The 26,658-nt window shown below is 45.0% G+C and overlaps 1 long non-coding RNA gene across 1 annotated transcript in view; it reads left to right on the top strand.

The window, feature by feature from the left end:
- The first annotated feature begins 1,051 nt into the window (after positions 1-1,051).
- LOC117010324 overlaps positions 1,052-26,658 on the top strand; it is a 61,075-nt gene continuing 35,468 nt past the window's right edge. The window contains exons 1-3 of the long non-coding RNA XR_004420622.2: positions 1,052-1,225; positions 2,594-2,747; positions 3,611-4,299. This is a non-coding gene — a long non-coding RNA (uncharacterized LOC117010324). The remainder of the gene's footprint in view (positions 1,226-2,593; positions 2,748-3,610; positions 4,300-26,658) is intronic.

Genomic DNA, 26,658 nt, shown 5'->3' on the forward strand with positions numbered 1-26,658 from the left:
ACACCCTAATACGCTGCAGAGAGAAAACTGATGACAAAGAATATTGCAACAACAAACAACAAACAACAAACAACTGTCCTGTTTCTCACAAAAATGAAAGATTAAATGGTACAAACCATCGATATGTCTCTTTTGCCCAGGGCACGGATGAGTGGCTGAGTAAACCAAGCTGTCCCACAGTCCTAGATGGGAGCAAAGGGCACCATGGAAAGCTCCAGCCCTGGGCATTGGGTACCCCCCACGAATGGGGACACCAGTGGTGACGCCCAGCTCAGTGGGGTCAACAGGGCAGGGCTGTGGGGAGCCAGACAAGGTCTTTGCCATAGCATTGCTGGGGCAGAGGCTGTCAGTTGTAAGACTGAGATGGGGTCCTGGGCTGAGGACAGGTGACAAGAGCCTCAGGGGGGCCAGGCAGGGACAGTCAGGGCTTTCAGTGTCCATGGTGACGCCTTAAGTTTTTAGCTTTTATACTTTTCAGATCCTATATTGCTTTAATGTGTAACTCTGAACTCCATATTACTAAACCCCCTTCATACTTTTGTCAGACAAAACAATACTTCCAGGCCTGAGAACCAAGGACATCTTCTGCCTCAGGCCTTGAAAAGTATAAACAAAAGTGAATTGGGTGGATTCAAATTGGCAGAATATGACTTCATTACCTCAAGCTATAATTGGACAATTAACCTCTTATATCAAAGAGATCAAACTTGTATCTGTCTGAGAAACAAGTCACAGTCATCCATCGTGGGTGTAGCCTCTGCGAGGCCTTTGCGCTGCTCAAGGTGTATGTATTGAAGGCCTTTAATAAATACCTACTTTATTCTTTTAACTCTGTCTAGTTTCTTTTAGGTAGCCACTCCAAGGCATCAGTAGCATAAATGACTCACACAGACTGTCGTTCCAGAGGAAAACGTGCAGCCACTAAACATTGCTGTTACTTTCTTATAAGGAAAAGCAAGGCTGTTGAATGAATTTTACATAAATTTTTGCTTGTATTTAAATATAATTGTTTTTTCATTACTGTGGTGGCTTGTGTAAATTTCTGAAATAGCTTCCTGCCAGGACCTGGGCAGCCTCCTTTGGACCGGACCAGGACCAATCGGTGTCTGATTTTCAATATTGACACATTGTTACACCAATGAGAAAATTTATGCACCTTTGAGAAACACACACGCAAAGACGAAAAACCCCGAGAAAAGTCTCTTTCTTTTCCGGCCTCAAACAGGTAACACCGACCTGGGCCCCTCCGTGCCACCCGGGACGGGTGGGCTGTGACGCAGGGCTCGGGAAGCCCACCGGGACCCGTTTTCGGCCCCCGATAGAAAGGGGGAGGGGAGGCCCGCGCAGCTACTAAGATGTTAGTTCCCTCCACTGCAGCGCGGCCAGAGAGCCCGCAGTTCAGCAGAACATCTACTCGACATTAAAACCCTACCCTGCCGCCCGTACGCAGGGCCTCCCCCTCTCCGGGGCAGCAGCTCCGGGCGGCCGGGCTCGCCCCGCCACGGTGCCCGCGCGGCCCGCTCGTTCCGGCAAAGTCCTCCTCCCCGCTTGCCTGCTGGGCAGGGGGAGGAAAGACCGTCAGCCCTCGGATAGAATTGAATATAGCAAACACCAGAAAACAGTCATGCCACCAGAGCAGCCGCCACTGTTAATCGCTGGGCTCCGCTATCTTGGCCCAGTCCCCAGCGCGGCCTGAAATTCTCCAGCCCAAGAGCTCCAGCCACTGCCTGGACAATGCATTAACTCTTTCACTACTCAGAATGAGACTTGCAGACACTTTGTTCTCCCTCCTGAGTGAAAGAAAAGGACCAAGATGAGGATAATGCACAGAAAACAGAATGAAAACAAAAGGAAGGGTCAGGTACCAGGTAGAAGGGATTGATGGAGATGTCTCATTTTTGGACTGAAATTCCATTTTTTTTAAGCTATGGAAGAGACTCTTGCTTCCCTATAACTCAGAAAGGCACTATGGGGTGGATGAATGGTCTAATTGTTAATACGAGCAGAGGCATTTGTGCTAGATGAAGCAGATGTTGAAACGGCTGTGATCCCATGAGTTTGAATAGAGAGGAGAGGAGAGTAGAAGGCCCCTGCTACCCCTCAGGGAAGAGATGAAGAAAGACCTCTGTTTTCAAAGATTACAAGAGCTTTTGTTTGAAGTGTTATAATTTTTTAAAGTGTGGCCTGTAAGTTGATATAGTCCTCAGTAATGATTGTGGGAAGACTGTAACTGAGGAGGGGATTTTTACACAGTGATGAGATTTCCATTCTCCTGGGGGGCTGATTCACTGTGACATTGAGGCTGCAAGAAAACTGCTTCTTTTGTAGAAATCTCCATAGGTTGAATAGAAAAGTCTCCTCTCCCAAGTAAATTGGTGAAAGACTATTTCAGACATGGTAAACTGACTGATTTGTTTCTCTACATGGTTGGTGTGAAAGAAAAAGTTATAAATTGCTCACCAAAATCAGGTAGGTCAATGAATAAGGCAATTTATTAGTTCGTTGGTAAGGAATATGCAAGGATTGCTGGGGACATGGCAACTGTGCTCCGCCAACATGTCCATCCTACCCTTGGTTACTGCCCCTTTTATAGACAGTTTCTTGATGAGCTGTGACATGCCCACTGTGCTGGAGTACGAGTCCGAGCAAGCCTGAACATGTTAGCCAGCACTCAAGCAGCAGTGGCTACAAGCCCCCACCAGGTCTGGACAAGGTTGGAGCATGTTGTCAGTTTACACTCCTAGCAAGTAAGTAATAGCAGTGACGAGTCTGCTTCTGTTTGTACAAGCCCGCATTTCTTAATACATAAAAAGAAGATACAATTCACGATTATAGTGGCAAAGTAAAAAATACATAAAACCAAAAAGCGCAGCAAAGTGATTTTAACAAATATAATGAAATCATTACATTTTCTTGTGTTTCATGTCCATGTTTTACTTTGAATTCAATATTTTTGTTTATATTGATCTTATGCTGTATTTGTAGAATGAGACTAATCACTGCGTAACATCTCACAAAAACAAGTTGTGGGGGACGAGAAGTGTTCTGAAAGTTTTGTTCTGATTCTTGTGATTTTTCCCTATAGTTTCTAGAAATAATGTTTTTCTTTGTACCCTTTAAAGTTTGAGTCTGTTTTGCATTCCTCCTAATCCTATCTCACAGCAGGAGATGAGTAAATAATTCTAGTGGGTGCACTGGTGATTTGGTCAATGCTAAATTTGTGACATAAAATTAGTACGTTAGCCAAGAAATTTCAAATTGGTGACCCAAAACCACTACAATTATTCTTGAGGAAAATTTGTGTCATTCAAGTTATAACATCATCGGCAAAAAATATCTTGCTGCTGCTGCTTCTCTAGGAGTACAACAGCTGACAAATATGTAGTTTTGTTTTTATATAGGTCATGACTGAAATTTCTTTCAGAGTTTACTTTGCCAAAATCTAGTCTCTCAATGCTTTCTGTATTTTAATTACACTACAGACGTTGCTGGATAACTCTCTTAATAGCGTAGTAGAATCAATTTTCTCTAGCAAACTCACACTTATCTATGTCTTAAAAAAAATGGCTGAGTTAATTTATTAACATAGAAATTCTTCTTTTACTTTCAGATTATGAACAAGACTGCCTTTTGCCATGAGAGCAATTTATGACATGAACTATCTCATAATAACTTTAGAAGACACATAAAGAACAGCAGAGATGAGTTTTAATAAAGATAAAGGGATGAGTTGAGTAATGTAGTAGTAAAAATTGCTTCTCAGAAATGAAACATTCAAACATCCATCTACTGTTTTTGCTGTATGTTTTCAAGGTGTATTTAGGAACAATAAAACAAATAAATCTTCTCTTACAATAAACTCATTAACTTTTAAGACTAAAAGATTTTGGGGCCCTTTGGGCTGTTTTAATCATTTTTGGACTACTTTCTCTTCCAATTCTTCTGGAACTGCTGAATAAGTTTATATTGATAAAATTGGGAAGCGGGGGGTGGGATGGTGGTGGTATTATATATTTAAGATTCTTCAGCATAAATCAGCCCAAGCATTTGAAGTAAAGTCATTATAAAGTCAGCTCTATTACTTTTAAGTGGAATGTGTTTTTTCTTCTGACATCCTAAGAGTTTCATATTTTCTGGTGTATAACAAAGAAACCAATCCTTGGGATGACTAAGAGATGAAATAGCTTTGGTGATTCATCCTAGCTCAAGAATGAGCATGTACAAACATAATAAAAAAAAAGTATTTACTCCTTTAGATTTGGAGATCTAATTTACAGCAACAGAATTATACCACTCAAGGTAGGCCTGCATTGAATAATTATAACACTGTCTATTTTCTTCCCTTTCCTATGACTGAAAGTAATGTGTGTTATTTATGAATTGCTTCTTGTCTACAGAAATACAGCCTTTTCAGGGACATACCTGTAATTTAAATGTTTTTTGCAATATTTTGGGAAATAAAAGCATTTTCAGTGGAATGAAAAGCAAAAAAAGATTGCAATAGCTTTAGAATACATAAAGGTATTTTCATAACCTTTTTTTTTTTAATAGATGGCATGCTTTTCTGAAAGCAAAGTGCTGTATTTTCTCAAAATCAAATGGGGGGAAGATTTTGGAGAAATAACTCAATTTTTATAGACAAATATCGTATTTCAGTATTTCACAGTTTAGCTTGATGCGATCCTGGCAATACTGCAGACCTCTATAGAAGAATCTGAGACAGAATTCTGAAAATCTTTTATTAAGATATCAAAGATAACATCAAGTATTCGCTTTCAAATTTTGTGATTGTTATACTAAACCACCTCATCAGCAGGGACTTCCTTTTTAGTCTTGTCTATATACACGCTATATACAGTGTTGCACTTTAACCCATGACTAAGAGCAAATGCCTAAAACAATAGCATTTCTTAATGAGCCAGAAAGCTTGCAATTAACACAAGAATGATACTTCCTCCCTGGCTTTTCCTAAGGCTTTACCCACTGCATCTGATGCACTGCCAGTGCCTGCAGGTAGAACATTTATTTTTCTAAGATATGGTTAAAACCAGCTAGTGGCAGACTGTTGTCACAGGATAATTCAAAGTACTTCTGAGCAGTGTTTGCTGAATGTCAGGATGCTGAAGTCTAAGTGGAGAGACTGATAGCATTACAATATTCAGTTGAATTTTTGGATCACTAAGATGAAGCATGTATTTCATTAGTGAAATGCTGAATGAGCATTTAGTATATGGAACCATGCAGAACTTAATACTCATACTGTTGACCTAAGCTTCCAAAAGGACAAGAACATGTTACAAGAACTTTGGAATACAAATGGCATGAACAGATCACCAGAAAATAAATTCAATGAATAAGCAGTGCTAGTCAAACCTCATAAAATTCCTGACTGGTCCAATATACCCCTGTCCTAGTTTGGAGGACAGGTGTCTGCTGAGAAAGGCAGAAGCCTCTCTTTGAAACGGGGAATGTAAACCCCCTTCCTCCAAAATATTAGAATTTTGAAATCAAGGGGCTTTCAGGCAAAGATATGGGAATTAGGAATAACAGTTCTTTACTAAGAAAATTAAAATAGAAATACAGTACTACAAAGAAACAAACTCCAAACCCTGACAAAGTCAGAGTACAACCTGACACCCTGTCAGGCAGGGTGTTGGTAGCAGTCCAATTAAATGCTGGCTGCAGTCCTCTTGCAGCCACAGATGTGGTTCGGTTGTAGCAGTGGTCCTGTAGAAGGTACAGTTTTCCTCTGAAGGTCCAGTGGTGATGTGGAGAAATCCGGTTTCCCTCTGGAGTCCAGTGGAGAAAGGGCTACCTTAGTGTCCCAAAACCTTTGTTTTTATTTAGTAAGAAATGTTGGGCTCTTCCCCCTGGCTGGAGCAACTTCCAATGGGATGAAGTAATTTTATCAGTCACACAGTGGGTAGCAGAAAATAACTCCCTAGATGAAGGATGGGTTGTGAAAAGATAAAGAACAATGCCCTGCCTGGTTTCAATGGATGGCCCATTAGCAGAATATCTCCCACAGAAATAAGGATCATTGCTCCTACCCTCAACAGATGGTGATAGAATAGATACCTCTTATCACATCCTGTATTGTAACCCAAGACAGTCCCTGACAATGCATGTTTGTCCACTGTGTTCCTCTATTTAGGCATGCATGTATGTGCAAGAGAGCAGGCACAAAAACAGTGCCAAAGTAAGCTAAACCAAAATCTGTTCCTTTATCAGGGAGTGGCAGCATTTCAGGTACAGATCTTGAAGTTCTCTGCTATAGTGAATTAGCACTATAAATGTTACTGGCATAACAAGTTTGTCAATTTAATTAGTTTAAATAGCTGTAATGAGTTCCAGATGGAAGGGTTTGGGCTGATATGCTTGAGAAGTATATTTAATAGAGCCCAAAGTGTGTTTTAATGGTGGGGACACCACAAGCCTATGTAAAAGGCATTTAGGCTTCTACCATTTGAGCTAATATGAGATAGTGGCATATAGGCTTAAAGTCCTTATAGAATGGGCAGTCTGTGTTTTAGAGACATAGTGAAAAATTTTATTCATGAGATAGAAAATACTATATGCAAGTTTTTCATGTGCAAGAGTGAATGAATTAAATAGAACTGAGACCGGAAGTCTTCCAAAATCACTGTCGATTTATTGTTACTATATTAAATACCAACTTAATAATCTCAATATTTTTGATTTTTACTTGTCAGAATGGAAGGAGACACTAGGTGAAGTTACCCTCAGCATGTCATGAGTAATGGGAATGCAGCAATTTGGAGCTGACCACATGTTAGCTTGTCAAAAGAAGAATTAAGTAGAAAACTAGTCCAGAATGTGAATTTTTAATTTTTCTTCTGCAGAAAAGGGGAAAACAAGGTGAAAGTAGTTTTCTTAGTTAAAGGAAAACTTTTAAAACAGCTTACCCAGAAAGAAGGCTTGAGGTAATTAAGTTGAAAACAAACTGCAAACACTATGGAAGCCTTTAGCAAGTTATTAATGTTAATTTGGATAGATCTCTAGAAGCTTCGGCAACAGCTAGACAGTAGAATTAAAATTCCACTGGTGGGTTCAGATCTTTTCAGACATATGTCAGAATGACAATGTTGAGTCTTAAAACAGAAATACAAAATGCTAAAGGAAATGTGGTGTTAAAGATAGATACAGGCATAGAAGTCTCAAAGACTTTTTTCCATATTAGACATTCCAGTGATACCCCACAACATATATCATCTGTGTATTAATGAACTACCTCTCCAGGCTACAAGATAATTCAGTTTCCATACTGTATTTTCAACAAGGAGCTGAACTGTTCAGAGTTAGATGTGAATAAAGTTTTAAAATGAAGCTTAATGTCCTGGCTCAAGGCCAGATTCTGTTAGGGTTTGTATTCAGAGATATAAATCTGATGAGTGCTTCTCAGAAGGTATAAATTAAAAATGACATGCATTTGAAATAATGGAAACCTCACTATATCTGCTAATTCTGCTGCATTGTATTCCTACACTTGAAACAGCGCTGAGATTAAAAGTTCATGGACAATACATGTGCTCCAACTCAGCAAAACACAGCAAGAACATACCTCTTAACTATGACCTGATTCTAGAAATTATGTTCTGATAAAATAATTGGCTTTCTATCTCTCATTCAGGTGAAATATTACCTCATTTTACAGAGATTTTAGATTATGAATTTAAAATAATTATCATATCAATTTGTACTATGACATTGACTCCATGTTTAAGAACACCTTATAACAAAGAAACCTAAAGAAATGCATGCACTAGAAAGCTTGTATTTTAGCTTTTAGTATAACAATGATGCCATTTCCAAAGTGCTTTGGTTCATCTCAGACTTCCTTTAGAGTAAAAAAATACTAGCCTTCCTGAAAATGTTATATAAGCATATGTAGCTCACAGTAAAAATTTGGATTCTGATCACAAATCAGTAGTCCCCGTCTCTCTCTCAATTGTCAGTAAATGGGTACTTCTTTTGTCTGCATTTGTGGCTACCATTTCACAAGAAAGGATGGAACTCGTGCTGTCATATTTAAAGAGTCAGTCAGATGTAGGAAAATAACAGTGCATTGCTCCAGGCACAATCTTTATGTACGAATAATATGTGGAAATGCTTGTTTAAGATCCAGAACAGTTCCAAACTTAATCAAAAAACAAAAAATGTTAGAATTGAAGTTTAAATTAGCTCATTATCTGTTTATGTCTTTAGTCTTGAAGATTTGTCCTTGACTGAATTTTAGTTTTATATATAGTTTAAAATCTGGTGGTTTTGATTTACTCTTCAAGTAGTATACAATATTGTGGAGGCCCTGGAACCTGCCAGGGAAAAAACAATCTCCATGCTCTGGAAGGAGAGACCCTGAGTTGTTGAAGAGGCATTAAGATCGTGGAAATAAGAGGCTTCTCCCCACAATCCTTTACAATTTTATGTTAATGTGTTCTTGTTCTGTTTTCCCCATTGACCTGTCGGCCCAGACCCCACTGTTTCCCCTATATGGCCTTTCCCTAAAACGTTCTCCCTTTCCCTGATCCCCATTGGCCCCAATTTGCTGCATTGTTCCGTCCCTGTTACCCTATTGGTTTCCCTGGTCTCTTGGCCCTCATGTGCACCACTTTCCCCTCTTCCCATTTGACCCTGATACCCTGCTCCACTCCTCATTTATACCCAAACCCTTCCACGCTCTTCATCTTTTGTTCCTGGACTCCTTTGGTGTGTGGTTGCAATAAACCACATTGAAACTCCATACAAAAGACCCTTCCCACCTTTCATTCACCAGCTTTCCTCATCTATAGTAAGCCTGTGTGCTTTTATGTGTTTTTCTATGTCAGTCTGCCTGCCTGGATCACTGCCTGCTGGAGAATCTTCAGGAAGGTAGCACCAACTAGCCATCACCACATGCCACTACACAGTGTTCTCATGTTTATCCCACAAAAGGGATGAAGTAACATTATGTTTCATAGATGCGCTTGTTGGATAGTCTCAAACATCGCTTCTATGGAAAGCAAACAGAAAAAAAATAAAGCAGGAGACAAGAGTAAATTATATTCTCTACGGCAAGAAAAAGGAACTAAGACAGCTGCATGGTTCTTTCCCCAAAGTAATACAAAGAAAAACACTGTTGTAGAATAATTGGAAGAAAAGAAAATTTTAAAATAAGTAGAAGTTTAAATTTGGACTTCCTAAGCAAACAAATTATACTAAAAATAGAAGATTAAACACAAAGTAAAGAATTTACATGGCAGGGAGCTGTGCTGGTTAGGAAATGGACAATTTAGTTTCTCTGCAAGCATGAAATTCTAACATGAATTAATTTGCTTCATGCAGAGTCCTGTTTTCTTTCCTCAATCACTGTTTACTATATAAAGTCACATCTCACCCTCTTTGATAGTTAATTTTAGCAGGATTTCTTCATGGAACCATGTGTAGAAATAAACTTTATTCTGCATGTAATACATAAACATATTATTTTAGTCTTCAAGATCACTAGGGCTATTTCAAGTATGAAACAATATTATTCCAATATTTTATTTCCAGTAAATAATTTGATTGAATTTTAATAAAGTATCCAAGCCCTAATTCAACATTACAGTAATTTCACGAATACAAGCCGCAGCAAGAAGACTAAAATTTTGGTGGAAACCCGGAAATGCGGCCAATATTCCGGTGCGGCTAATCTATGGACAAAAATGTGATATCTGCCCTTACCTAGTATCATGCTGGTCCAGTCCCGAGCCAAAACAGTCTGAAATCCATGGTTTCCCGTTGTTCCGACGATGAACCAATCAGAGAACAGCTTATTGCCTGCCTGTGGATGGCGGCGTTACTGAGGGGCGGGGGTTGTTATCGGGGTGAGTTACCTCGGCGAGTTACCTCGGCAGTTCGATAAAAGTGTGTGATATTTCTCTGTACTTTTTAAAGTGTTTTCAGTCTTGTGCGGCTACGGGGCTGGCTGGGCTCGCAGGGAGAGGGCTGGGGGAGCCTCTCTCCCCGCAGGGAGAGGGGTAGAACGGCCACTCGGCTCGCAGGGAGAGGGCTGCAACGGCCGCTTCCCCCGTGGGCTGCGAGGGCTGCAACGGCCGCTTCCCCCCCGCGGGCTGCGAGGGCTAAAACGGCCGCTCCCCCCGTGGGCTGCGAGGGCTACAACGGCCGCTCCCCCCGCCCAGCTGCGAGGGCTAAAACGGCCGCTTCCCCCGTGGGCTGCGAGGGCTAAAACGGCCGCTCCCCCCGCCCCGCTGCGGGGGCTAAAACGGCCGCTCCCCCCGCCCGGCTGCGGGGGCTACAACGGCCCCTCCCCCCGCGGGCTGCGAGGGTTACAACGGCCGCTCCCCCCGCCCGGCTGCGAGGGCTAAAACGGCCGCTTCCCCCGTGGGCTGCGAGGGCTACAACGGCCGCTCCCCCCGCCCAGCTGCGAGGGCTAAAACGGCCGCTTCCCCCATGGGCTGCGAGGGCTAAAACGGCCGCTCCCCCCGCCCGGCTGCGGGGGCTACAACGGCCCCTTCCCCCGCGGGCTCGAGGGTTACAACGGCCGCTCCCCCCGCCCGGCTGCGAGGGCTACAACGGCCGCTCCCCCCGCCCGGCTGCGGGGGCTAAAACGGCCGCTTCCCCCCGCGGGCTGCGAGGGCTAAAACGGCCACTCCCCCCGCGGGCTGCGAGGGCTACAACGGCCGCTCCCCCCGCGGGCTGCGAGGGCTACAACGGCCGCTCCCCCCCGCGGGCTGCGAGGGCTACAATGGCCGCTTCCCCCCACAGGCTGCGAGGGCTACAATGGCCCCTCCCCCCGCAGGCTGCGAGGGCTACAACGGCCGCTCCTGTGCCAGCACGGAGATGTGGCTCCGCTCGGAGCTCAGCTGCCTGCCTGCGTGGCTAAGTGGCTGTTTAAAGGCAACACGGATCCATTGGGAATGCTCACAAAATGACCACACTATTGTTCCTGTCTTTTTCGGCTTGTAAATAAAGGGTGTGTCTTTTTTCACTTGGAAACAATGTTTCCGAGGTCGGCAGTAAGCCAGTAAGCCCTGGCAATCCCGCGATTGTGTTACTAAATGACGACTTTGTGAAAGTTCGCTGCAAACTAAAGTGCGGCTAATATTCCGGGTGCGGCTTATCTATTAACAAAGGCAACAATGTTGCCAACACACCAGCAGTGCGGCTTATATTCCGTGCGGCTTGTATTCGTGAATTTACTGTACTTTTCCAACAACTACATTCTTCAGTGGAAGCCTTGGATTTCTAATGAATAAATTAACTCCTAAAGAAAACCAGGAAGATCAGCTCGTCTCAGTAAGATTAACCTTAATTAGCTAGTAGGACTAATTTTAAGATGTGAATGAAGAAAACCAATAGGATTGGGTCATGTTTATTAGAGAGAACCACAGAGAGATGACTAGAAGACTTTGTGAAGGCTTCAGAAATGTTTGGAGAGTACAGATCACTATGGAAGAGTGATGAGTTTTTAGGTTGTAACCACCCAGAGGGTCAAAAGTTTTGGACTGTATACTCAAAAGACAATAATGCTACTGTTTTGGAGCACTTAAAGGAAGATTCATAAGACTTGATTACATTTTGTTTGTATAGAGTTACCTTTCCTACTAAACCCAAGGAGCCCAAACATGCCTACATACAGATTTCATTATTTTAGTAACTGAACTAAATAAAGAAGTATATGTATAAACCACAATGAATTCTCAATAAATAAGGTAAGAAATTGCTTATGATAAGTCATAAATTTAAACTAATTAGTAGGTGTAGTATACTAATTGTTATACTGGGTTTCATAAACAAAAATCTATGTAAACAACTTTTGCAATGGTAAGTTTATATATCAGCCCGCACAGTACCACAAAATTTATTCTGTTCCTGAAACAGTAGAAAAAAGTGAGCCTATGTATACAGAACATCATCCTGCTGAAAGGATCTTGTAAATTCCCTCTTTTTGTCACTAAATAGATCAATACAGCACAAACAGTGAAAAGTCTGGTCATCCAATTGGTCAGACAGAAATTTTTCATCATAATGTGAGGACAATTTTTTATACAAGTTGTATCTCAGAGACTTTTTTCTCTACCTGGAGACTTGGGCTATCTTTTTCTAGACCACTAGACATAAAATTATCATTTTCCTTACATTGTTCTAAGTTATACAGCACCTGAGGATATTTCCAGTACCTAAAGTAGGTCTCAGTTAGTCCTGCTATTAGTAATGTCAGAGAAAAAACGTGTTTGACCTTCTCTACCCCCACCTCCCCCTCACCAGTAATGGAAAAGGACCTGCTCATAAGCATCCATTTCCTTGCTTTGCAGTGAGAAATCAACAGTTTGGAGGTGGGGGATGCTGATAGTATGTGGAGGTAAAGGGGAAACAACCGGCATGAACGACCAGGAAAATTGTATTAGGAATCCCCCCAAACAAAGTCAGATTTCTGGCCCCAAAACCCCCTCCTTCTGATTCCATGTGAGAGGGAAAACAGCAGTAAGTTCCTTGGCTTACTTGATAGTCTTGAAGCTAGCTAAATTTAATGTGTTCAGCTGAGTCACATGGACTGGGATATAAGTGGGATTAACTTCTTCAAATTCAGCATTTTGCTGCTTCTCAGGTAGCAAATGGTCCCTTGGTAGCAACACATCACTCATACATTTACAGCAATCTCTGGGCTCTTGCAAATGTTGAGTTTATTATAAAGAACGGCACTGATCAGACAATCACTGATAAGAAGATTCCTGGTGGTTTCATGCTTTGTCTCTGGGTGTTACAAAAAATTTGGCTTGAAGCACTGTAGATCTGATTTGTAAATAAACGGCGAGAAATTTTCAGACTAACTTATGAATGTATGTGAAGCACAATGCCTGCAGGAATGGAAGTGGAGTACAACCATTGGTATGTTCCATTGTGGTATCTTATAATATTTTGGTTTATTCCCCAAAGAGAAAAAGTCATTTCTGAGGTGAATGGGGACAAAAGATAAAAATGGTATTTCCACAAAAAGGTCAGCTGTACCCTGAGGTGCATTAAGCACAATAGAGCTGACCAATCAAAACCTACTGTCACACTTTATCCACTATTGATGTGTCCTCACCTCAAACATGGTGTAGAGTTTTCCTCTCCACAGTGTAAGGAGATAAAAGTATCAGAATGTGTCCAAAGGAGAGCAACAAAGGTAGTGAAAAGACTACAGAGCATGGCTCATGAGGAGCAGCTAAGGATATTAGGTTTCTTCTGCTTAGAGGAGTCTGAGAAGTAATCTCATTTCTGTTTATGCATTTGTCATGGTTTGATACTGGCCCAATGCAAGATACCTACAAGAGTTGCTTGCTCACCCTCTCCTGCTACAGCTGGGCAGAAGAGAAGGAAAATGAAAAAAAAATTAGTTAATGCTTCACAAGTGAGATAAGGACCAGGAGATAAAAGGGCAAAAAGAGATTCAGCATACATTGCAAAGTAAATTTATTTCTAACAGAATCACAGGAGGATAATGAGAAGTAAAATAAGCCCTTAAATTACCATTTTAGCCCCAGCCCCTCCCTCCTTCCCACCAACAGCTCAGGGAGACATTGCATGGAGGTTTGGTCAGTTCATCCCCAAGATTTTCTTCCTCTCCTCCAGGAGAGCAGTCGTTCTCCTGGGAGGCTGTAGGGTGCCTCTCATGGGAGACAGCTCTCCATGAACTTCCCTGGCATGGGCCCACTCTCAGGAGCAGCAGCCATACCACACCTACTGCAGCATGAACTCCCCCCATGGCCATACATCCCTCACAAAACTGCTGTGGCATGGCCCTCTCTTCCGTAGGGTGCAGTCCTCCAAGGACAGGCTGCTCCAGCCTGGAAGCAGGGGCCCTCTGTCCCCCAGGTCTCCCACTCTGGCATGGGCATCTCCCCCACGGGCTGGGGCAGATCTCTGTATTCCCCGTGGATCCCATGGGCTGAGTGGCACATGCTCGTCACCATGGCCAGCCCTGGAGCACCTCCTGCCTCTCCTTCTCCACTGACTCTGGTGTCTCCGTATTACTTCCCTGACACGTTCTCACCTCCTTCTCTTCTCTGACAGGAGGCAAAAACCCTGTGACCTTGTTTTGATTCTCCTCTTAAATATGTCACCACATTGCCAGCTGTTGTATTTCACTGTTTTAGTTTATATTTTACACTGAAATGTTATTTCTCTGGGCACCCCTGTAGTCTGTCACACAGTCTGACCCTTCCCCCTCCCCTTTTTCCCTGCAGCCAGACCTGATTGTCTGTGTCCTTCACCCCTTGCCAAGATTTGAAAAATCCCTGGCTTCCCATGCTCCGGTCTCTCTTTTCCCTGGGCTCCTTCAAGAATAAAGTCTCAGATTATCCCAGAAAGAAGACCCTGTTTTGGATCTTTCATCTCATTCCTGCAGGGTTCCAAGCCTCCTCCTAATATTGAGCTAGCCTTGAAGCCAGAGAGGAGGCACAGGAAATTCCTGCAGTTGGCATCCAAACGTGGGGCTTTCACAAAAAGTTAAGAGAGCCCCACGCATGGCTGGAGTCCCATCTAGGGATTCATTAAGCGTTTTGGACTGTTCAGCTCTCTTAGTCACTTGGAGCTGCTTTCTGTGCCTCAGTGCTAGGCGGGTCGGCTTCGGAATGAGGACTTCTTATGCAGCTTCACAGACAGCCGAAGTCCGCAGGAGAACGGTAAAATACCCTGAAAAAGCCCCCAGTTACAGGAAGTTACACGCGAGCTGCCGTTGCTGCAGAGTAGGGGGGGACCGGCTAGACCATGCGGTGAGCCATGTGCAACAGCGCCGCAGGGCAGGTTGCACATGGTCACAGGTGTGGGTACGGCAGTGCATGGGCACGGCAGTGCATGGGCATGGGGAGTGGCAACAGTGGAAAAAGCGTGGGCGGCTCAGCACCACCGCTGAAATCGGTGATTCGCATAAGCAGCCCTGCTTCAACCAGTCCTGTGGCAGGCATAGTGGCGAGGGGGAGCCCAAAAGCAGCAGCGGGACGGTAGGGCTTCCCCAGTGCCGGAAGCGACCAGGGGAAAGTGGTACACGTGGTCCGCAGTGATGCAACCCCGGCAGCACGTGCACTGTGTTTCCTTTCTCCCGGCTCAGGGTCGGGGGACAGGATCAGCTGCTTTTCTTTGTGTTTTTACTGTGGAAGAGGGTAGATTAACCATGCAGGTTTGTTTTTAAACATCATGGGCACGTAGTTTTCTGCTCAGCAAAAGAGAATGTTTCCCCGACTTAAGGAAATTTTGAGTGGTGATGTTATAGTTTCTAAGAAACTATTAAAACACTTTGTCTCCTGGTTATCTGTTGAAATTTCAGACTTTAACATGCAAGATATAAATTCGATTTCCTTTTGGGATAAAATAGGAGAATTACAGTAATTTCATGAATACAAGCCGCAGCAATTTGACAAAAATTTTGGTGGAAACCCAGAAGTGCGGCTAATACTTGGGGGCAGCTAATATGTGAATAATTTTCTGACATTTACAACCCCAGACGTGCCAGCCAGGGTGCCGAGCCAAGCACCTGCCAGTAAAAGCCGGCATTTCACAATTGTTACAGTGTTACCATGTTGCCCTGGCTCCCTGCAGGCAGCACGGGGGGCGGGGAGAGAGGCGGGAGAGCTCTCTTCTTCCCTCCTCTGCCGCAGCCCAGGGGAGAAGGGGGGGGGGGGGCGCCGCCATTGCCGCGGTTCGGGGAGGACGGGGGTGGGGGGGGGGGGGGGGGCGGGGGGCGCCGCCATTGCCGCGGCTCCGGCAGCCAACGGGAGCCCTGCGCAGCCATTGCCGCGGCCCGGGAAGGGGGGGGGGGCGCGCCGCCATTGTCGCGGCCCGGGGACGGGGGGGGAAGTGCGTGCCGCCATTGCTGCGTCTCGGGGAGCCGACGGGAGCCCCGCGCAGCCATTGCTGTGGCCCGGGGAGGCGGGTGGAAGCGCGCGCTGCCATTGCCGTGTCTTGGGGAGCCGACGGGAGCCCCGCGCAGCCATTGCCGCAGCCCGGGGAGGAGGCGGGGTGCTTTGTCCGCACCCGCCGCCGGCGCCACGGGTGTGGGAAAGCTCTGTCCCCACCCGCCGCCGCTGCCGTAGGAGCGGGGGAAGCTCCTTCCCTGCCTGCCACCGTGGGGCAGCGCCGACCCGGGGTGACCGAGCCCAGTGGCAGCGGCGGCCGGCCCCGAGCGGCAGCGCCGGGCTGGGCCACCTGGCCCCGTCAGCGGCCCCTAGTGGGCCGAGCCTGCACAGCCTTAGCTCAGCCAGTAAACCCCGCCCTCCCGCAGTTCTGTTACTAATTGCAAGCGGGTCCTCGCTGCGAACGACAGAGCGGCTTATATTCGGGTGCGGCTTATCTATGGACAAAAACCTAAATATTTGCCAACACCCAGAGATGCGGCTTATACTCAGTGCGGCTTGTATTCGTGAATTTACTGTATTAACATTAAAAGTGGAAAATGGGGATGAAACAGCGTGTTTCTCCTGATACCCTTGCAAATTCACAAACAATTACTTAAGACAGAGTACAACAGACAAATGCAGCAAGGACCCCTGACTTCCCTTCCCCTTTCTCCAAACCCCTCTGAAATAGAGAAATTCAGAATTAAGAATCAAATCTTTAGAAAGATTGTGATTGAAAAGGGGACTGACAAAACTATAGTGTCAGCTATAATTTATGGTGCTCACAAAACAGGAAGAGAAGCCAAGCTGCAGGATGAAGTTGTCAGATTAAAATAGAAGAACAAAGACCCACAGGATGAGGGCGTCCCTGGGGAGAGAAAACTGATACCGAAGTCCAGAAAATGAGCAAAGGACTAAAAAGAGAGAATGCGCAAGAATACAAGGTGAAAAGTTCAAACTGAGAGGAAGACTATTTACTTCATCTGAAGACCCCCGAAGACCACCAGAGCGACCCAAAAAGGAATAATGCGCAGTCGCAAAGAGGCATGAAACTAATTTCCATATGAAGCGGGGATAGGCAATGAGTATGTATTAGGCGAATTGTATATTCCTAGTTTGTAGAGAATAAAAGATGAGGCGCAGGTCTCCAAAGGTGTGCATGTTTTTGGAGGAGTTATCCCCCATGCACCCAGCGCTGAATAAATACATACCTACTCTTATAACTTATTTCTGTGAGTAATAGAGTGCTTTTCCATGCATCACCTCTACCCTTGAACTGGAGGGGACACATGGGCCACCCTGAAATGTGCAGGAAGCCCAGCAGAGATGCAGTCTCCCTGGCCCCATGTCTTTCCCCCTGTACCCTGCCTCTGACAATTTTGCACAGCTTGTCAGAGAATCTTCCCTGTATCCCTTTATCCCAGCTGTTTTCCACAAAGAACAGTGTTCTGGTAGCTCTGGTAGCTTTCTCCTCCTCAGAGTACCAGCAGCACAGCCAAGCCTGAGGGGCCTGGATGCCATGTGGCTCAGATACAAGATGGTGTTGGCCATGTGGCTGATCCCCTGGGGGTCGCAGACTGCATGGTACAGATCCACAATGGCAGCGGCCACGTGTTCAGTTACCTGTATTACATTAAATTCATGAATACAAGCCGCACTGAGTATAAGCCGCATCTCTGGGTGTTGGCAAATATTTCATTCTTTGTCCATAAATAAGCCGCACCCGAATATAAGCCGCTCTGTCGTTCGCAGCGAGGACCCGGGTGCAACAAAGTTGCCAAATACTAACAGAACGGCAGCAGGGCGGGGTTGACTGGCTTGGCTCGGGCTGTGCAGGCTCGGCCCGCTCGGGGCTGTCGACAGGGCCAGGTGGCCCAGCCCGGCGCTGCTGCTTGACGGGGCCACTGGGGGCCAGCAGCCGCTGCCACTGGGCTCAGTCACCACGGCCCGGCGCTGCCCTATGGTGGCAGGCAGGGAGGGAGTTCCCCCCACTCCCGCGGCGGCGGGCGGGGATGGAGCCCCCCGCCGCCTCCCTGAGCTGTGGCAGTGGCGGCCCAGGTCCCCCGCTGCCTCCCCCTGCTGCGGCAATGGCGGCGCGGGGCCCTCCCGTCTCTCCCCCGGGCTGCAGCAGAGGAGGGAAGGAAAGAGCTCTCCCTCCTCTCTCCCTGCCCCTCGCGCTGCCTGCAACCTGCAACCCTTTTTACCCTCTCGTCCCCACTCTCAACCCTTTCTCCTCCTACAACCCATTCCTCTCTTTGGCTGCCCTGCCCCCTCCCTCCTCCAAGTGCCCACCCTGCATGACATCACCCCGCCCCCATGTGTTGTAATCTTGGCTCCCGTGGTTGCCCCTCCCACCCATACAGCTCCGCCCCCTCCCCTCCTCCAGTTTCACATCCCTGCCCCCTGGTTGCTGCAGGAATGGGGGCGGTGGAGAACGGTCACGCCCTCCGAGTTGCCGTGGGAGCAGGGAGGAGGGTGGCCTCCGTGCAGGCTCCAAGGCTGGTGGGGGTGGGGAGGTCCCACCTCACAGCCCCTGTGGGGGAAGCAATACCCCAAGCCCTGTTCCCTGTGGGAGTGGAGGTGGAGGAGGGGGAAGGCTTGCCTTTCGGTCCCGCAAGGCAGGGATTGGGGAAGGGGGTATTCTCCCTCTAGATTCCTGAGCAGCGAGGAGAGCCCCTGCCCAGTATCCACAGCAGGGAGGGGTGGACAGCCTCCCAGGCCTGGCGGCGGGGCGGGTGACCCAGTCCCTCCTGGGACCTCAGGGTGTGGTTGGTGGATTGCCTTTCAGATCCCAGGCGAGTGGAAGCGCAGGGGCATTCTCTGGTGGTCAGAACCAAGAAGAGGAAAACATACCCTTAGCTGCTTCTGTTATTTATATTGGTAGGAAAAATGGCAAGAGAAGTTATAGCCTTTGTCCTACCAAGTTAAAAAAGAAATTTGTAAAATCCAAAGAGAGCTTGGCAGAAGCAGTGAAATTTTTAAAGGAATGATGAAAGCCACCTTAATTCAAAGGAGTTGGTACCTGCTGACTTCAAGGATCTTTTCTGGTGTCTGTTAACCCCCTCAGAGTACGTATGATCTGTGGGAGAGCATGTGGAAAAGATCTCTAAAGGTACTCCTACAAGAGCTTCAGCAAAACTCACATGATGCAAAAGATAGTGATGGGAATGACATTACCTATGAACATTTATGTGGTGAAGGGGATTGGCACAGCCCTGAGAAACAAACTGGAGCATTGTCCAAGTCTGTTTTGGATAAGATCTGTAATGTTGCAGAAAAGGCTTTTAACCAGTTACCAACGGTTGAAGTCAAGGGTAGTTATGTTAACATCAAACAGTTTGCCTAAGAGAATTTCTTGCAGTTTGTGGATTATCTTCACACGCAAGTGGAAAGGCAAGTGTAAGACCCAGTGGTACAAGCAGAATTGATTAAAGAGATAGTCAGAGGAGTCCTAATGAAACGTGCCACAGGGTAATACTGAGCCTTCCCCTTGAGCCACCACCTAGTCGCACAGATGATAGAAGCCTGTGCCAGAAAAGCAGAAGTTTGGTGCGCATGAGAGGAACCTGGGACTGGCACACCCAAAGACTGCTGCAGCTGTAACACCAGGAGCAAGGAGGCAACTGATGCCACCAGAGCAGCTGCAACATATCATCTACTTCCAATGCAAAAAGCCAGGACACTTCACCAGAGACTGTCCACAAAGCCAACAACAGAAGACCAACAAACAAAAAAACCAAGTCTAGAGCACGTACCTGCTATTAACACAATTACATGCAAAGATATAAATACAGAGGGCTCCACACTGGCAAAAACCTCTCTCTTAAAAAAAAAAAGGGGGAAGAAGGGAAACAGGGTGAGGGGCTGCAGGAAAAAAAAAGTCAAATGTTTGATTAACAAGGTTTGGCAGCCTCGTGGCCGTTTTAGGCTCGTGACTACCAAAGGCTCTACTGTACCAAGGTCTACTGACTGGACAATCATTTCAGTGGACCTCCTGAACAACTTACTGGATGTGACGATATACCACATGGAACTGGACACAGCACACACACCCCTGAAGATTGAGGTGGCTCTCATAACCATCAAGGGAGACATAACTCACCTCATTCTCCTGGCACGTTGCCCTCAACCACCATTCTACCTGGTCAAGGGGCAAATCCTCGCCCATGCCGTTCCCATTCCAGTGGAAGTCCCAGTAGATAGAAAATCACCTGAAGTCTACTGGGCAGAAGTGGTGGGTCAGGACAAACCCTCTCTGGCATGCAACCTAACCCATGGATCAGACCATCTCTATGTGAATGGGGTGCTTGACACAGTGGCAGATGTGATGATCATACCCAAGAGGATGTGGCTGTCACGTTGGAACTTGCAACCTGTCACTGGCAAAATCCAAGGTGTATGAGGAATCAAATTGGCAAAGATCTCAAAAAGCATCCTACAAATTGAGGGACCAGATGGAAAATTGGTTAGTGTCCGTCCGTTTGTTACAGACTATAAGTTCCCCCTATGGGGGAGAGAAACCATGTCCCAATGGGGAGTCAAATTGATTATCCCTAACACTTCCCAGGATTTTTAGAGGTGGCCACTGTGGAGCGACCTACCCACAAGTTAATGTGGCTGGATGACCCCCTAAATGGGTAGCACAGTGACCATTGAGTAAGGCAAAGCTTAAGGCACTTGAGTAGCTTGTGGAGGAGCAATTGGGCAAGGGCCACATAGAAGACACAACCAGCCCTTGGAACTCCCCGGTCTTTGTAATGAAGAAACCAGGAAAGGACAAGTGGAGGTTGCTCCACGACCTCTGGGAAATAAACAAAGTGATTGAGGACATGGGGTCACTCCAACCTGGGATGCCTTCTCCAGTGATGCCTCCCTGAAACTGGCAATTGGCTGTTGTGGACATCAAGGACTGTTTCTTCCAAATTCCCCTACAACCAGAGGAGGTTCCATACGCCTTCTCTGTTCCCACCATCAATAGAGAAGCTCCAATGAAGCACTACCACTGCAAAGTACTCCCGCAAGGGGTGAAGTGTAGTCCCACCATCTACCAGTGGTACATGGCCTCAGTGCTATCCCTGTGCATGTGCAAAGGAGGGAGGCCATCATCTTACACTACATGGATGACTTGCTTATTTGTGCCCCCGATGACTCTATATTCCAACACACACTTGACCCAGTGGTTAAAGTTTTAACCTCTGCTGGATTTCAATTGCAGGACAATAAAGTCCAAAGGATGCCACCTTAGAAGTACCTGGGCTTGGAAATCACTGCACGGGCTACTGTTCCACAGAAATTGGAAATCGACTGTAATCCCAAAATCCTAGCAGATCTGCATTCTTTGTATTTCTTTGAACTGAGTCAGGCCCTGGCTAGCCTCACCAATGAGGATCTAGACCCCCTCTTCAATTTATTGAAGCAGGGAGAGAGAACTGGTTTCTCCCAGGGAACTGACCCCAGAGGAAAAAGCTGCAATCAAAAAAACACAGAAAACTTTGGCCAAGAGGCAGGCTCATCATTATCAGGCCAAGCTGCCTTTCAAATTCATCGTCCTGGGAAAACTGCCACACCTGCATTGTTTGATATTCCAATGGATTGAGGGGCAGAGAGATTCATTCTTAATCACAGAGTGGGTCTTCTTCTCCCATCAAAGATCCAAGATCATCACGAAGCCACAAGAGCTAATAGCTCAGTTGACTCAGAAAGTAAGGATGAGACTATGTGAGCTGGTTGGTTGTGACTTTACATGTATTCACCTCCCGGTCAAACTTTCTGAGGAGGAAAGGAACTCTTCTGAGAGGCTGATCAAAGAGATGTTTGAGCATTTGCTCCAGAGCAATGCCAACCTCCAGTTATTTCTGGATAGCTACAGTGGACAAATATCAGTCCACGTCCTGTCTCACAAACTGTTTAATGAGGAATTCCTCCTCATTCCTCCTGAGAAAAGGAGCCGTACACCACTCAAAGCTCTCACAGTGTTCATGGATGCGTCTGGGACTTCCCACAAGTCAGTGATGACTTGGAGAAATCCCCAGACTCAGCATTGGGAAGCTGATGTTGAGTTTGTGGAGGGGTCGCCCCAGGTAGGTGAACTGGCCGCAGTCATGAGAGCCTTTGAGAAGTTCTCAGAGCCAATTCATTTGGTAACCGTTTTGGCCTATGTGGCAGGGGCAGTGTCCAGGGTGGAACAACCAGCCTCTCTCATTGGCGCATTTTGGCCATCAGGGATTCGCTCTGTTGGACATAGTAGAAGTTTCCAGCAGCTTCTCACAGGATCCACTGTTGTGGCCTCCCTACTGCCAAAAACCAAGCCGTGCCAAACCAGCACAAGCTTCCACATGAATGGAAGGGAGATGCTGATCTCTTCTCTGATGTGCAGTGAAAGAACCCATGGCAATGAGTTAAAACTGCAGCAGCAGAAGTTCAGATAGAAGATTAAGAAAAAATTCTTTACTGAGGGATTGGTCGAGCAATTGAGCAAGGTTCTCAGGAAGATGGTCATGGCCCCAAGCCAAGTGTTCCAGACATCTTTGGACAACAGTTTAAATTTTAGTTTCCTCTGTGTGAAGTCAGGAATTCCATGCTCCAATTCTACAGGTTATTCTGTTGTTTATGATTCTAAGAACTTTTCCACTCTTAAAAAAAATATCCATTTAAGTACCAGAGTTCCTACCTCTCTAAATAAACATCTTTGCTGCTTTCCTACATTTTTCCATGTGCATAAGCAGACCTGGTCATGCCAATAAAGACAATATCACAATGAATATACAAAAACTCTCTAATTGTATTATTTTCTACAATTCCAATGATTTTAGTAAAAGCTAGTTCCTGCTGAATTGTTCACCTTTTTCTATACTGGATGTAATGTAGATCTATAGCAGTATAACAGGTCTTAGCATAATAACTATTGAGCTGGTTCAATACTTGTGGAGTAGACTTAATTTTATTCACTTTGCCTAGTGTAGGGCTGTGTTTTGGATTTGTGCTGAAAACAGTGCTGATAATAAAGAGATGGTTTAGTTACTGTTGAGCACAATGTGAATACCATTTCTCACCCCACCCCACCAGTGTACAGGCTTGGGGTGCACAAGGAATTGGGAGAAAAACAGCCAGGACAACTGATACTGACCACAAGGATATCCCATACCATATGGAGTCATGCCCAGTACATGAAACTGGAGGAAAAAAAAGTAAAAGGGAACCATTTAGAATGATGGCGTCTGTCTTCCCAAGTCGCTGTTATCTATGATGGTGCCCTACTTTCTTTGGACTAACTGACCGCCTGCCTGCCCCTGGGAAAGGGTAGTAAATTCATTGCTTTATTTGTTTGTGTAGCTTTTGCTTTGCCTCTTAATATGTCTGTATCTCAACCCATGAGTTGTTTTTACTTCTATTTTTCTCATTCTTTCTCCAATCCTGCTTGTCAGGGAGTGAGCAAGTGGCTGCCTGGGGCTTAGTTGTCAGATGGCATTAAAGCACAGTAAATATTCTTATATTTGAGTAAAAAAAATTAACCAACTCCTAGAACCAGTTTTGATTCCCTGCAAATTTTATTCTTCAAAATGCTTTCACAGCAAAAAACTATAGCAATTAAGATGGATGTCTCTGCATAAGATAAAATAAGGTTTATGAATCAAATACCCACTCTGAAGCTATGACATTGGCCCAGAAGCATTCCTGATTTTTTATCACCTTGCCTGTTGCAATCTTAATATAAAAAGGAATGGAAATAATTTGAGTGACAGCAATTTGCACCTGCTGAAAGACATAGAACAGGAGCTCAGAAGGGATTCACAAATTGCTATATGCATTGCTATATTTATCTCTGAAAAGGAGTCCTTATAGAAGAAACTTAGGTTTCTAACTGATTGTACAGAGCAGGTGGGCATCTTCTTGCATCTGCTATTTGTCAAGAGCCCTTGAGGACGTCACTAGTGAAACAACAGGCTAGACTGCTAATAATCAAGAACTGCATGAGAAGAAATTAATTATTTTTGACAGTTTTCCCTTGTGCAATCCATTCTGTAGCTTTGGAGTGTGAGGCCTTACCTTACAACACCTTTGGCATTTTTTCCAGAGAGTTTCTAATTGAGTAACTATTCTTCTGTTAGCATTGCAAAAGAGGAATGTGGCAGTTGTGTTTCAACAAGAGATGAACATTCTGACCAGGGGAAAAAATGAAAGAGCACATTAGAAAATGCTTCCTCTTTTGTACTAAAATTGATGGGGAAAGAGAAGGAAGAATAAGTTTAAGTGATGCAACTGCCAGAAACCTTTCAACCGCTCCTTCATGAAATAACCAAACTTTCAAATATACCTATATTGGGTAAAACAGAGGCCAAGTTGCATTGTTTCTGAAGGGTGGATCTGGTCTAAGAGGGGAAAGGACATGCTGAATTTACCAGTGATTACCTCCTTCAAACTCCAGTGATCCTGGGAAGACTTAAGGCAGGTCACTGTCTCAGATTTGTTCCCAGATTACTCTTGTGTCCTAATTGACTCCTGAAGTGCATCTGATTTCCAGAGTACTCAATGAAATGCACTGAATATGTATCAGGATCATAATTCTCATACACCACATGGATGGTTTACAGCTGCCTGGAATAGCTGGCATGGTGATAGACTCGGCATAAATTGCCTTTCATAAAAAAACAGAGAGCTCAGTGCAGAAACTTCCCAGATTTTCAAAAATGCCCAGGAGAAAAAATATCTTTTTTCTGATGAGAACTTTGCATGGTGGAGCATACGGAAGGGTAGTATATGGCAGCATTGAAGAGAAACTATTGAACAACACTATTTTAATGCAATGTGTCCTGGGACAAACAGTTTCATGACATTTATTTGCGTTGTCTGTAAAATGGGGATAAATAATACTTATCTTCCAAATACATTGAGATATATGAAAATACCTCTTTGAAAATCATTAACAAAACCTAGTATTTCAATAGCATTTTCTTATTAGCATGAAATTGACTCTCAAGCTGTTCTTGGCTTTTGCGTGAATTTGATTTTGTGCCAAATAAACTTTTTTTCTTCTGTCTGATTTGTCTGTTTACTTTAAGGCTTGCCCTTCTGGATGAAGTTTCAGCCAGGGGCTTCAAGAAAATGCATTTGTTTTTTATTTACTGTCTGTGATACTCTTAGCTGAGCAAAAGGAATGTTATGTCATTTGGCACTTTTCCACTCAGTGTGGAAGAATGCTATGCGTTTGCCTTCTCTTACTTAGTATGGATATGATCTTTTTTCTTACAACTCTATTGCAATAAAGCATAAAAATATTGGATAGAAAAAGGTTTAAAGAAAAAGCATTTAGTTTTAGTTCTTTGTAAAGTAACACGTACTTTTATCTATCCTACCTTTAGTTACTTTTTAAATCAAGCTTTAGGTGTTTGGTGCATTAAGGAAACAAGCACTTTTGCAGGCTGATCTGGCTTTCTTGAGTAAGGCATAGGGACAAAGACATTTCAAATGTTGGATTTATGCATAGGTCTGCAATATTTAAAATTTAATTTATTCTGCCACAAGAAAATGCTACCCAGGGCAAGACTCAGAGTGACCAGGGCTGGATGACCACTTACACGAATGCACCCTATGCACCCTGTTATGGAAGCTTGGCATGCTCTTGTAATATATCTCTAATGGAAGCTAGGAGAGTGCAGTAGAGATCATAAAGAAGAGATTTATGTATTTTGCCTAATATTGCACTTGGGGAATGTTTCCAATTAATATGCTAGACTTCTGGGCCTATCTATTTCACCAAAAATCAAATTGGGTCCAGAACTGATGTTTGAAAATCTTTCTCAGCCATCCTTAACATTTTTAATAGAACAAAAACTTTAACACTAGGAGAGATTTTATACACAGACTATCCATTCTACTGTATTTCCCAAGTGAACAGCTGTGCTGAGGAAAATTATTTTGAAATTAACATTTAAAGACTATAAAAATACGCTAAACCACTTTAGAAATACAGTTGCAATCAAGGACAGAATTTTCTAAGTACAGTAAATTCACGAATACAAGGCGCACGGAGTATAAGCCACATATCCGGTGTGTTGGCAACATTGATGTCTTTGTCAATAAATAAGCCGCACCCGGAATATTAGCCGCACTTTAGTTCGCCGCGAACTTTCACAAAGTCGTCATTTAGTAACACAATCGCGGGATCGCCGGGGCTTACTGGCTTACTGCCGACCTCGGAAACATTGTTTCCAAGTGAAAAAAGACACACCCTTTATTTACAAGCCGAAAAAGACAGGAACAATAGTGTGGTCATTTTGCGAGTATTCCCAATGGATCCGCGTTGCCTTTAAACAGCCGCTCATCCGCGCGGGCAGGCAGCTGAGCTCCGAGCGGAGCCACATCTCCGTGCTGGCACAGGAGCGGCCGCTGTAGCCCTCGCAGCCCCGCGGGCCGAGCGGCCGCTCTAGCCCTCTCCCTGCGGGCTGAGCGGCTCCCCCAGCCCTCTCCCTGCGAACCCAACCAGCCCCACAGCCGCACAAGACTGAAAACACTTTAAAAAGTACAGAGAAATATCACGCACTTTTATCGAACTGCGGAGGTAACTCGCCGAGGTAACTCACCCCGATAACAACGCCCACCCCTCAGTAACGCCGCCATCCACAGGCAGGCAATAAGCTGTTCTCTGATTGGTTCATCGTTGGAACAACGGGAAACCATGGATTTCAAACTGTTTCGGCTCGGGACTGGACTGGTATGATACTAGGTAAGGGCAGATATCACATTTTTGTTCATAAATTAGCCGCACCCAAATATTAGCTGC

The sequence above is a fragment of the Catharus ustulatus genome, chromosome Z, assembly GCF_009819885.2.
Source record: "Catharus ustulatus isolate bCatUst1 chromosome Z, bCatUst1.pri.v2, whole genome shotgun sequence".
NCBI classification, from domain to species: domain Eukaryota; kingdom Metazoa; phylum Chordata; class Aves; order Passeriformes; family Turdidae; genus Catharus; species Catharus ustulatus.